Source organism: Mirounga leonina, unplaced genomic scaffold (genome assembly GCF_011800145.1).
Source record: "Mirounga leonina isolate KUSES-001 unplaced genomic scaffold, KU_Mleo_1.0 Mir_165, whole genome shotgun sequence".
Taxonomy (NCBI): Eukaryota; Metazoa; Chordata; class Mammalia; order Carnivora; family Phocidae; genus Mirounga; species Mirounga leonina.
Window position 1 is genome coordinate 32,384,776 of NW_023270415.1, and position 13,152 is coordinate 32,397,927.

Here is a 13,152-nt window from a genome sequence, read left to right on the forward strand (position 1 = left end):
TTTCATTCATGATTTTATTTATTTATTCTTTATTTTTTTCAAAGATTTATTTATTTACTTGGAAGAGAGAGAGACAGAGAGAGCACAGCATGGGGAGAGGCAGAGGGGATGGAGAAGCAGATCCCCTGCTGAGCTGGGAGCCTGACCTGGGGCTTGATCCCAGGACCTGGAGATCATGACCTGAGCCAAAGGCAGATGCTTAACCATCTGAGCCACCCAGGTGCCCCATGATTTTATTTATTTGAGTCCTTTCTCTTTTCTTTTTGATAAGTCTGGCTAGGGGGTTATCAATTTCATTACATCTTCTAAAGGACCAGCTCCTAGTTTCATTGATCTGATCTACTGGTTTTTTGTTTGTTTGTTTCTATATCATTTATTTCTGCTCTAATCTTTATTATTGCCCTTTTACTGTAGAAAACCCAAAAGACTCCACCAAAAAATTTCTAGAACTGATACATGAATTCAACAAAGTTGCAGGATACAAAATAAACATAGAGAAATCTGTTGCATTTCTATACACGAATAATGAAAAAGCAGAAAGAGAAATCAAGGAGTGACCCCATTTACAATTGTACCAAAACCATAAGATACCTAGGAATAAACCCAACCAAAGAGCTCATGGAATGGAAGAACAAGTATTGTTAAAATGTCCATACTACCCAAAGCAATCTACACACTTAATGCAATCAAAATACTACCAGCATTTTTCACAGAGCTAGAACAAATAATCATAAAATTGTATGAAACCACAAAAGACCCCGAATAGTCAAAGCAATCTTGGAAAAGAATAGCAAAGCTGGAGACATCACAATTCTGGACTTCAAGCTTTATTACAAAGTTGTAGTGATCAAGACAGTACGGTACTTGCACAAAACAGACACACAGATCAATGGAACGGAATAGTAAACCCAGAAATGGACCCACAACTATAGTCAACTGATCTTCAACAAAGCAGGAAGGAATATCCAATGGGCAAAAGACAGTCTCTTCAACAAATGCTGTTGGGAAAACTGGACAGTAACAAGCAAAAGAATGAAACTGGACCACTTTCTTACACCATATACAAATATAAATTCAAAATGGATGAAAGACCTAAATGTGAGACAGGAAACCATCAAAATGGCAGCAACCTCTTTGACTTGGGCCATAGCAACTTCTTACTAGACACATCATCGAAGACAAGGGAAACAAAAGCAGAAATGAACTATTGGGACTTCATAAAGTAAAAAGCTTCTGCACAGCAAAGGAAACAATCAATAAAACTAAAAAGCAATCTATGGAATGGGCTAAGATATTTTCAAATGGCATATCTGATAAGGGGTTAGTATTCAAAATATATAAAGAACTTTTAAGACTCAACACCCCAAAAAACAAATAATCCAATTAAGAAATGGGCAGAGGACACAAATAGACATTTTTCCAAAGAAGACATCCAAATGGCTAATGGACACATGAAAAGATGCTTAACATCACTCATCATCAGGGAAATACAAAACAAAACTACAATGAGATATCACCTCACACCTGTCAGAATGGCTAAAATGAACAACACAGGAAAGAACAGATGTTGGTGAGGATGCAGAGAAAGGGGAACCCTCTTACACTGCTGATGGAAATGCAAACTGGTGCACCCACTCTGTGAAACAGTATGGAGCTTCCTCAAAAAGTTGAAAATAGAACTACCCAGGACCCAGAAATTGCACTACTAGATATTTACCCAAAGGATACAAAAATACTGATTTGAAGGGCACATGCACCCCGATGTTTATAACGCAGCATTATAAAAAATAACCAAGTAATGGTAACAGCCCAAGTGTCCACTGACTGATGAATAGATAAAGAATAGGTGATATATATATATATATATATTTGAGTATATAATGGTATACTACTCAGCCAAAAAAAAAAAAAAAAAAGAAAGAAAGAATGAAATCTTGCCATTTGCAAGATGTGGATGGAACTAGAATGTATTATGCTAAGTGAAATAAGTCAGTCAGAGAAAGACAAATACCATATGATTTCACTTATATGTGGAGTTTAAGAAACAAAACAGATGAACATAGGAAAGGGGGAAAAAGAAGAGAGGGAAGCAAGCCATAAAAGACTCAACTATAGAGAACACACTGAGGGTGCTGGAGGGGAGGTGGGCAGGGGATGGGTAGTGGGTATTAAGGAGGGCACTTGTGATGAGCACTGGGTGTTATATGTAAATGATGAGTCACTATATTCTATTCCTGAAACCAATATTACACTATATGTTAACTAACTAGAAGTTAAATAAAAACTTGAAACAAAACCAAACAAAATTTGCTGAATTTTATTAGAGCCCTATTATCAGCCATCAGAAGCTACTGCCTTACCCCATAGATGGTTGATCTTTCTACAAAAGGATTTTTCACAAAATGCACATAATTCATCCTACTATTAGCACTATTAACTCCTGATGAATTCAAATGTTGGGTATACTGGTGGTGCATGAATTGGGGGTAAAGGGGTGAGAGAACAGAGAGTAAGAAGGGGGGAAAAGGGATCTCAAGCTTTCCTATATTGTGAGAAACAATTCTTTTAAACAGTGGTCAAAAACTTGTTTTGACCACCATACCATAATAAACACTGTAGATTTGCTTCCTATTAGTTACATTTATTTATAAAGCAGTTATATTTGCCTTATCAATAATGAATAGTTAAAGTGCTCATATGTGGTGAGATTCACAGTAAAAAAGAGGGATGTTAACTTACATTTCTAATGGTTTCTCGATCATTTTGATTTTTCTTAACAAATTTCAATTGCAGATTATACACCAAGATCAAGAGAGGCATTATCTCTCCGCAGTTTTATTGTAATTTGTACTTGTACACTCAGTGCTAGCTTTCAGTATTATATTCATTTGAAGCTCTTATCACAGAAATTTCTAATCACGAGTCAATTCTATGAGAAATATTTAGTTCACAATAAATTACATGGACTTTAGCCTTCTTACCATTCAATGTTAAAAAACAAAAGCAAACCCCAAAACTGAGTCATCTGCCTCAATAATGTACAACTCCCACATTTCCTTTAGGACACTCCATAAATTGTATGTTGTTTGTGTTATTCCGAGATTCAAACCTACGCACAGAGCATCATGAATTGTTTTTCAAATATTAATAAAACTTTCTTTTTTGAGAAAACCATATAGATACCTGAAATTCACTGGATTGCTTTGAAAATACTGTTTTTTTGCACATCATTTTAGAGACCATTACTTTGGAACCAGGACATACTACCACTGGTTTATCATTCACTTATTCAATGATTCACTCATTCAACAAATAGTTAAGTACCTTCTATGCAACAAGCACTGTTCTAGAAATTGGGCATATAGAAATTAAAAAAAAAATGATAATGTTTTCTTATGGAGTGTTCATTCTAGTAGGGGGATACAGATGTTAAATAGGCATGTGTGATACATATGTATATATATTCCACAGAGAAAAATAAGGCAAGGAAGAGATGTTGGGAGTCAAAGGGAGGGTGCTATTTAAATAATTCTGTAATGACCTCATTGAGCAGGTAACAACTGAGCAGATCCCGAAGCAGGAAGAAAAGGTACCATGTGGTTCCTTGGAAATTAAGCATTCTAGACAGACAAAAAACCAAAATGCTATGCCATGATTGAATTGGGTATATTTTAGGAAAAGAAAGGATAATAGTGGATCAGAGCAGTGGGAGAGAATGGGAGAGTTATGGGAAATGAAGTCAGAGAATCTGGGGAGAAAGGGGAGGTCAAATTGAAACTTTTGGGAGATTATATGGAAATTTGGATTTTACTCTGAGTGAGTTGGGGAAGTAACTGGGAGACATTTCAGAAGAGGATGAAAAGATCTATATTAGATTTGGAAAGAACTACTTTAGCTGCTGCGCTGTGAAGCCAATGCCAAAACAGGCAGAAGTAGGAGGCAAATGATGGTGGCTTGGCTGAAGGTACTAGTGATGCAGGGAGTGAGAATGTTTTAGATTCAAAAGTAGAGCTAATGAGAAATGCAAATGCATTGACTGTGGGACATTAAATATAGAGAAAAATCAAAGACTGCTCCAAGATTTCTCTCAAACTATTTGGCTAGAGATATAAATTAGGGAATTTTAAGTACAGAGATGGAATTTAAAGTAATAAAATTGGATTGGATCAATGTGAATAGTGAGTGGGTAGCGTTAAAGAAGTGAAGAAGTCCTAAGACAGAGCTTTTGGGTAGGTAAATGTTTAGAAATCTAGGAAATTATTAGGAATTAGCATTTCCTATTTCAACTTTTCCTGTTTGGAGTTGGCAACATTTTTCTTCCAAAAACATTGGGACTTTATAACAGTAGTCAACACTTAACATTCCCTTCCAGCCTTACATACATTGGTTCTTCAGTAACTTTGCTCTGCTTTTTTTTTTTTTTAATTTAACATATTTTATTGTTTTAAATAGTACTGGATTTACAGAAAAATTGAGCAGATAGTACATGGAGTTCTCACATACCTCTCACCCTAATACACAAACAGCTTCCCTGAATATGAACTTATTGTATAACTGTGGTACAATTGTTAGAAATAATTTGCCCACACAGATACATTAACTGAAATCAGTAGTTTACATTAAGATTTGCTCTTTGCGTCTTATGATCCTTTGATCTTCAGCAAAGACATAAGGATATGTACCCACTGTTACAGTATCATAAATAATTGTTTCTAATGATTTTAAGTTGTAGTCTTTATTTCTTTTTAGATTAAGAAAGCATATTAGCCACATATATGTAAAAATCAGTAACATCACTAAAAATAACTGAATTTTCTTTAACCCTGAGTTTGCTCTGTATTAAGAGTCTTATTAGTAGAGGAATACGTTAACTAAATAAGTGTGACTTAGGACTGGATATAGATACTTCTTAAACTATGTTCATTGTTTATAGATGCAAACTTTAGTCAGGTGTTTATAGTCCTATGCACCTATATATCCCAATTCCATCCACTATCTATGATGGGTGAATATGCTATCACCGTTAAGTCATCCTCATTCAGTAGAATGGGAATGTTCTGGTCGTGAGTCTGTTATTGGTTATATGAGTAAGGAAAGAATTAGAAATTATTCTCTGTTCCTAAAACATTAGACAAAGCACAAATCTGATACTATTCATTAAAATTGTTGTTTGTGACAAAGCTCATTTTCATAATCTTGAAGCAAGCCTATGACACTTGATCCAAATAAAGAAAAGTAATTGAATTGTAGATCTGAATCTTAAATATAAACTTTTTTTTTCTAATTGCTGTGACTTATTCTGCTAAGGTCAGACAATGCTTGTCTCTTCATTAAGGGAAAAAAAAAAAAGCTATATTGCATCAATTCAAATACCCAGAACTGTTATAAGTAAAGATATATCTATTTTCCTATACCTTGTTTTTTCTTGTAATCAGTTAATATATATTCATCAAGACACTAAAAATTATAAAGATGAAAAATAGGAAACTTTTCATCAGAAGTCAAGAGTTTATAAATATATACATATATATAGTTTTCTTCCATTTCACATTATGTATGTTAATATTTTATAACATACAAATGATTTGTACCATAGGTAGCTAAGAAAATTATAACCACGTGGCTACAATGATTATTATGAGTTCCTCATTATTATTTTTTAGCACAAACTCAAAACATTAAAAAAAAACATGGTTTATGATCTTAAGAGTGCTCATTTATGGGGCGCCTGGGTGGCTCAGTTGGTTAAGCATCTGCCTTCAGCTCAGGTCATGATCCCAGGCTCCTGGGGTCGAGTCCCACATCGGGCTCCCTGCTCAGCAGGGAAGCTGCTTTTCCCTTCCTGCTCTTCCTGCTTGTGTTCTATCTCTCTCTTTCTGACAAATAAATAAATAAAATCTTTTTAAAAAAAGAATGCTCATTTAAGAAAATAAAATATTTCCTACATTTTCCTTTTCCAGGTACAGTAAGATTTTAATATTTATAGAATCAGTTATGTTAATATTTGAGAACATGATTTTAATCATTAATTCAAATCTACTATTTAGTGCCCTAATTATAAGTTCTTGAGATTTTTGAGCTTCACCTTTTATAGGAGTCATGTTCAGGCCAGACTGGATGAGAGGATCCCTGTGGAATAGTGGGAGCTGACTGAGATGTAAATATAATGGTTTTTAAAATTATTTTTGGGGGACATTTTGTCTTTTTAATTTTTTTGTTTAAATTCCAGTATAGTTAACATATAATGTTATATTAGTTTTATATTAGTTTAGTACAATATAGTGATTCAACACATATACTTTACTCAGTGCTCCTTGTGATAAGTGTACTCTTAATCCCCTTCACCTGTTTCACCCATCCCCCTACCCACCTACCCCCGGTAGACAGCAGTTTGTTCTCTATATTTAAGTCTTTTTTGTTTGTTTGTCTCTTTTTTTCTTTGTTTTGTTTCTTAAATTCCACATTTGAGTGAAATCATATGGTATTTGTCTCTCTCTGAATAAGTTATTTCACTTAGCATTATACTCTCTAGATCCATCATGTGGTTGCTAAAGGCAAGATTTCATTCTTTTTTATGGGTGAGTAATATTCCATTGTGCATATCTACTACACTTTATTCACCTATCTTTGGACACTTGGGCTGCTCCCATAATTTGGCTATTGTACATAATGCTGCAATAAACATAGGGGTGCACATAACTTTTCTAATTAGTGCCTTTGGGTGATTACCCAGTAGTGGAATTACTGGATCATATGGTAGTTCTATTTTTACATTTTTTGAGGAACCTCCACACTGTTTTGCACAGTGGCTGCACCAGTTTGCATTCCTACCAACAGTGCATGAGGGTTCCTTTTTCTCCACAACCTTGCCAACACTGTTGTGTTTGTATTTTGATTTTAGCCATTCTGACACGTGTGGAGGGGATCATGTTTTGGGTTTTTAAAAAATGCTGTCCTGGGCTCCTGGGTGGCTCAGTTGGTTAAGCGACTGCCTTCGGCTCAGGTCATGATCCTGGAGTCCCGGGATCGAGTCCCGCATCGGGCTCCCTGCTTGGCAGGGAGTCTGCTTCTCCCTCTGACCCTCCTCCCTCTCATGTTCTCTGTCTCTCATTCTCTCTCTCTCTCAAATAAATAAATAAAATCTTTAAAAAAATTAAAAAAAAATAAAAATAAAAAATGCTGTCCTGACTCAGGTAGGAGGCCCTGGCTAGAGTCTACTCAGTTCTCCTACTTGAACAACTGATTAAGCTCACACCAGTGACTTTCCTTAATGCTATCACACACCAGGCTATTATGCACCCACCTTAATCACCCCCAGAGCCTAGAATCTGACGACAGTGAACAACCCCTATGTCCCAGAGCCTGCAAAATTATTCAAATAAGCCAATCCATTGGAAGCCCATGAAACCTAGCTAACCGCACATGGCTTGCTATCTATAAGCTGTCCCCTACAGCTCTAGCTTACTCTACCCTGTCCTCAGGTGCCACCCCGTGTGGCCTGGTTTCATCCCTTCTCTCAAAGGGCTCTGCTTTCTTCTGTCCAAGTGTCATGGTATTGTGTCCTGCCATCAAAAGAATCTTTAAATCTTGTTAAACATTAGGCACCTTGCTTGAAGTTTTAGACCACTAATAATTGTGAGACTTTGGAGGAAAGTATGTAATTTTTTATCTCTTTTCAGTATCTCTTCTTTGAGAGAGATTAATAAGTTCTTTCTTAAGTCTCTTATTCTTCTACTCCATGAATTATTTTATGCTGAGCAGGTACTTCTAATTTTTCTATCAAAGCAATTGTATGATTCTGATAATGGAAGAAAATGAAAAAAAAATAAAGTCTTGTCCACAATCAAAATTTCTTTGGAATAACATCTTCAAAATAATGAGAATTCATCACATTTCTCCACTGTATAGCAGTTAAATTACTTAAGTTTTGTTTCCATAGTCATATAAAATTGACTCCTCATAAAACAATACCAGTATAATCTAGGACTTTGATTAACTCCCAGCAATAATACAAAAGACTCTCAGAGGTATACATTCACCTTTTTAAGCAAGGTCCTTTGTCCATCCTCTTGCTTTTCCTTTAAAATATCTTTTGTGGGGGATCCTGGGTGACTCAGTCAATTAAGTGTCTGCCTTCAGCTCAGGTCATGATCTCAGACTCCTGGGATGGAGCCCTGTGTCTGCTCCCTGCTCAGTGGGGAGTCTGCTTGTCCCTCTCCCTTGCCCCTCCCCCTTCACGTTCTTTCTCTGTCTCTCTCTGTCTCAAATAAATAAATAAAAATAAAAATCTTTAAAAAAATAAAATATCTTGTATAATATTATCATCATCAAACCAACCAAGATGTAGAGGCTATATACACCTTGTTATTTTAAACATTAAAAGAGTTAGTTTGCACAGAAAGTTTGGTCCTCAAAACTTGGTTGATAGCAATGTTTCCAAAAACTTCAACAGAAGCAGCCCTTTGTTGTGAGTGCACAGAAAGCCATACAGATTTATTGAAAAACCTCAATTTACCCATAATGTCTTGTACTTCAGGATCAGCATTTTATTATATGGCTATATAGCAGTTTTGGTTTGGCTTCTGTATAGTCTTTACCACCTATATTTGGATGGTTATCTCATACAAAGCCTGGTACATGTTTTACCCTTAAATACTTTACATTCAAATACACTGTTTAATATCACTGTGCCCTTCAATTTATAAGAACTCATTAATTATCATTACTTAAAGTACTGATAGATAACGGGAGCCAGAATAAAATAAGGACACAATGAAGAGAGGATTCTGATCCTTAGACTGGCTTATAGAAAGAGAACTGGCCAGAGTCCAATGCTATATAAATTCTATGCAATATTTTACCTATGTTTGAAGAGCTTGAATACCTAACATGAAATGAAATGAAGACAGCTCCATGAATAGCACCATATCCAGTTAGAGCAAGCATGCACAAACACATACATGCACACGTGTGCGTGCATACTACAAAAACTGGAATGTGATATGGATGAAAAAGTTCTAGAGCAGGAGATGAGTTCAAATCAAAACCTAATTTTCCTTTGATAGTTTTAAAAATTAATTTTAGAAAATTAAAAATTTGACTATTTTATAAAATCTATCATAAAATCTTTCAGAATATATGAGATTACTATAGTAAGGTTTTATTTCTTATATAGTATTCAGTGGTTTTCAGAAATATACAGGTTAGGTTGAAAAGTTTTAATATTTACGGCTCAACTGCAAGGCTTTTTTCCTGAAACCCCCTATGAAAATCACATCAGACTACGTGATTTCCCCAAGGATCTCCACAGATGTCCTACCCCTAAGTTTTCCCACAAGCCCTCACACCCTCCCTCTCCTGGCCTTCCTTCTGCAAAGCATATGTCATTCACATTACTTCTGTTGATAAAATTCTAGACTTATTAATTAATTAATTTATTTATTTTGCAAAACATCATCTCCCATGAAAAGCCCCTTCCATCCCATAAGATTAATTACACCATCTGTCCTATTACCAAGTACATGGTATGAAATGAATGACTGTTTAATCAATGAATCAATTAATTCCATGGACTTTGGTCATGCTACAAGAACTTAAATTAGAGGACTGTATAGTGATTTAGGGTATATATTCATAGTTGTCTCTAATATATGTGAATATTGAGTGTTGTGTTCATGATTTATTTGGTTTGTTTCCCACATTTACTAGTGCCTAGGAAATTATGGCAATTAGCCTCAACAGATACACTTTATGACACCTGGCATTTCATTTGACTACTCAGAACTTTAGTGGCCCTTATTTAGATAATAGTTTATATATAGCTAGAAAATCTTTGAACTTATATCCTGTTCTAAAAATCTGTGTACTTATGCTATCACAATTTATTTGATTTCAAGTTAGAAAATATGATATGAGTTCAAAATGAAATTGTGTTAGTAATTAAGGCAATTAGAATTTGGTTCAATGATCTAAATTTTTCTTTTGGGTAAATAACTCAGTTGATACAATTATCTTGTACTGAAATTCCTGTGAAAATAATCAAAAACTATCAGTTATTGACCAGTGTATAATTTTTAACAATCCAGTGATTAAATGGATTAACCTGAAGTGTTGAACATCACCACATCATTACTGGTCACATGTTCTATTGAAATTATGGCTTTTCCAAGTATAAAATTACATCAGAATGCTGTCACCTTATCATATACCTATCTATCTATTTATATAGCCATCATCTTTATAACCTATCTATATATCTAATATCTATAACCTATCTATATATCTAATCTAACATCTACCATATGTTCAGACATATAAAGTCCATTTATACTTTAATTTTAACTCAAATTCTTCAGATATAGATTATAGAGAAAAAAATTTATTAGTCGCTCTCAGTATCAATCTCCTCAAGGAATGATGTAGTATCCATGTTTCTTATAATCTCTGATATTATAAAAAACTTGGATTATATTTTTTCTATTTCATGTGTCTATTACATGTTTTTATTTTCTTTGGTACATGCTTTTACTTATTTGCATCCATATTAAAACAAACATATCAAGTTTTCATTATAAATTTTTTAATAGGAAAATATTATGTTTATTTTTGAACTCCAGTCTTTTAGGTCTAGTGAAATATTTAATTTAAAATAGAGTTTACTATTAAAATTCATGCTATATTTCTCTAAGATATTTATAATTCAACATTTGACATCTTGCATTATTTATTGTCTTTTGATTTTCATAATTCCTACAATTTCTTTTCATATTATTCTATTTAATGAATAGAATGTGAATTTCTTTCACATATTTGTATATGTTTTACTTTTAGTTCACTTTCTACCCTCCCCACCTTTCCACTGTAAGATAAAATGCCTAATTCCAAAGTTTCCTACTTCTTCATATCCATGTTGACAATGAATATATTCTAGTTATTTGCAAGATGACAGGTTTGGGCAATATAAAATACTTTAATACTTAACATATTTTACCTGGACATTTATTGTAAACCTTATTTTCTATTTATAGTCCCTGTTATCCCAGAAAGTTACTAATATTTAGTCACTTGATAGATTTCCTTTCTCTTGCTATACTGAAGCAAAATCATTGATTTTTCAGTGTAGTCAATTCCATACCAGAATAAAATAAATATTCATACATTTATCACTATAACTACATCGATAGTTAATCTTGGACTAGAACTAAGGCAAATCATCACATGATAAAATAAAATATAGAAAAATAAGTAAAAGGACACTAGCAAAAGAAGAAATGTCAAACAGATAGTAAAAGATAATGCTTCCTCTTTAATTAGTGAAATAATTACTTCATTCCATTAATTAAAATGTATATAATACCTATCTAGACATCATTATCAAGCTATTTCAGAAGCCAATACCCAAGATGGGAAATGGGGAATATTTTGAAGAATATGGTAAAATACCACTTAATCACAGTAAAGAGCCCTTCTTTAATAAGAAGAGTTTTTGTATCCCATGTTCATAATTATTTCCCTCTGATAGTATTAACCATATACACCATAATTCTGAGTCTGTAACCTAAGATTCTTTAAGGTTATCACTCTCTTTGGCAATGTTTTTTTTTCCCTCTAAAAACTTTTAACTTATTTAAGAATAAACAGCTCTACAAATTGTAAGAATTCTATTTTTAAAATAGTTTACTACCTTTTCCTTTATCCAGGGTCCAATGAACATATTATAATTCATGAATTTCTTTTACTTTATAAGCTTTATGATGGAAATTTTTATTCTCTATATGTTTCTAAATAGATGAAGCAAGAAGAGAGTCTAATGATAAGTCTTTTTAAACAACTATGACCCATCCCCCCTGATGAGTGAAATAAATTGAAAGGGTCTTATTAGTTCTTAGTTAATCCTTTAATTATTTGAAAAATACTTAATTGAGGTTGTTAGTATTCCTAAAATTGACTTGCAAGAACAGCTAAACTGGATCAGTACCTTTGTTAATTACTAGTTAATTGATTATTTAAAATATATGTATTGATGCTGAACAATGACATGCGTTGTTTTCATGTGTGCCTATTTTTCTCTCCTTTACTTTCTTTAAATTCTTTAAATTAAAGTATTTATTTACTAGTTAGTAAATACTTCCTTTAAACCTCGGAGTGGCACTTTTAAAACTACTTAAATTGTTGATATCTATCAGTAAATTATCTTTAATTCATGAAGCAATGTAAGTCATACTATTTGTGCTTTGAGGAACTACCCAACATTTTTGGTATTTCTTACTTTCAAAACATATTTTGTTTTGTTTTGTTTTCAGTTTACAATTTGATAGAGTGTAGCAAATATTCATGGTTTACAAAACAGAACATATTGTAACTAGGAAACTGTTGGCACTTTTTACATAATTCCCTAAAACCCTGATAACATAGATTAATAGGAAAAAAAAGCAAAACTGGTAAATACCTATCTCTTCAAGAGATATTTGATTTTCTGGTCTTTTTTTCTCCTATAGATGAGAAAGAACCAGAAATTTATGTAAATAAATATGAGTGCTTGGGAGCAAAATATTTGTCTGACTTCTATTACTGTATTGAGGTCAGTAAGTGGCATGCACTTTGCTGTTGAGTTTGATACGCCTTCTGCAAAGTGGTTAAAAACAATTACCTGTTGAAATGTAGAAGAAATTATGGTATTGGAAATTCATCTTCTTCTCTAAAATATATTAGATTTTTATATGAAGTGAACATTATGTTTCTCAAATATCTGCTAGATTCTGGGATAAGTGTCTCTTTCTTAAATTCCTTGATTACTGAGGACAGGAATTCATGCCTACTTATACCAAAAAGAGAAAGCCAACAATTAAGAGGTTGGAGACTACTGTTTTTGGTGTGAGACTAAACACTACACACTAAAAAAGTAATTTTGTAAGGTGATCAGTGTGTTATCTAACCTTATTATGGTCATTTTGCAATATATATGTGTATCAAATCATTACAATGCACTCCTTAAGCTTACATGATATTTTATGTCAATTATATACTAACAAAGCTAGGAAAAACCCTCAAAATTTGTAATGTCATATATCATTTCTGTTTGCACATAATTCCCCAAAGCAAATCAAATAGCAAAATTTGGAATTAAGGAGTCAGTAGGTATCATTCCTTCTG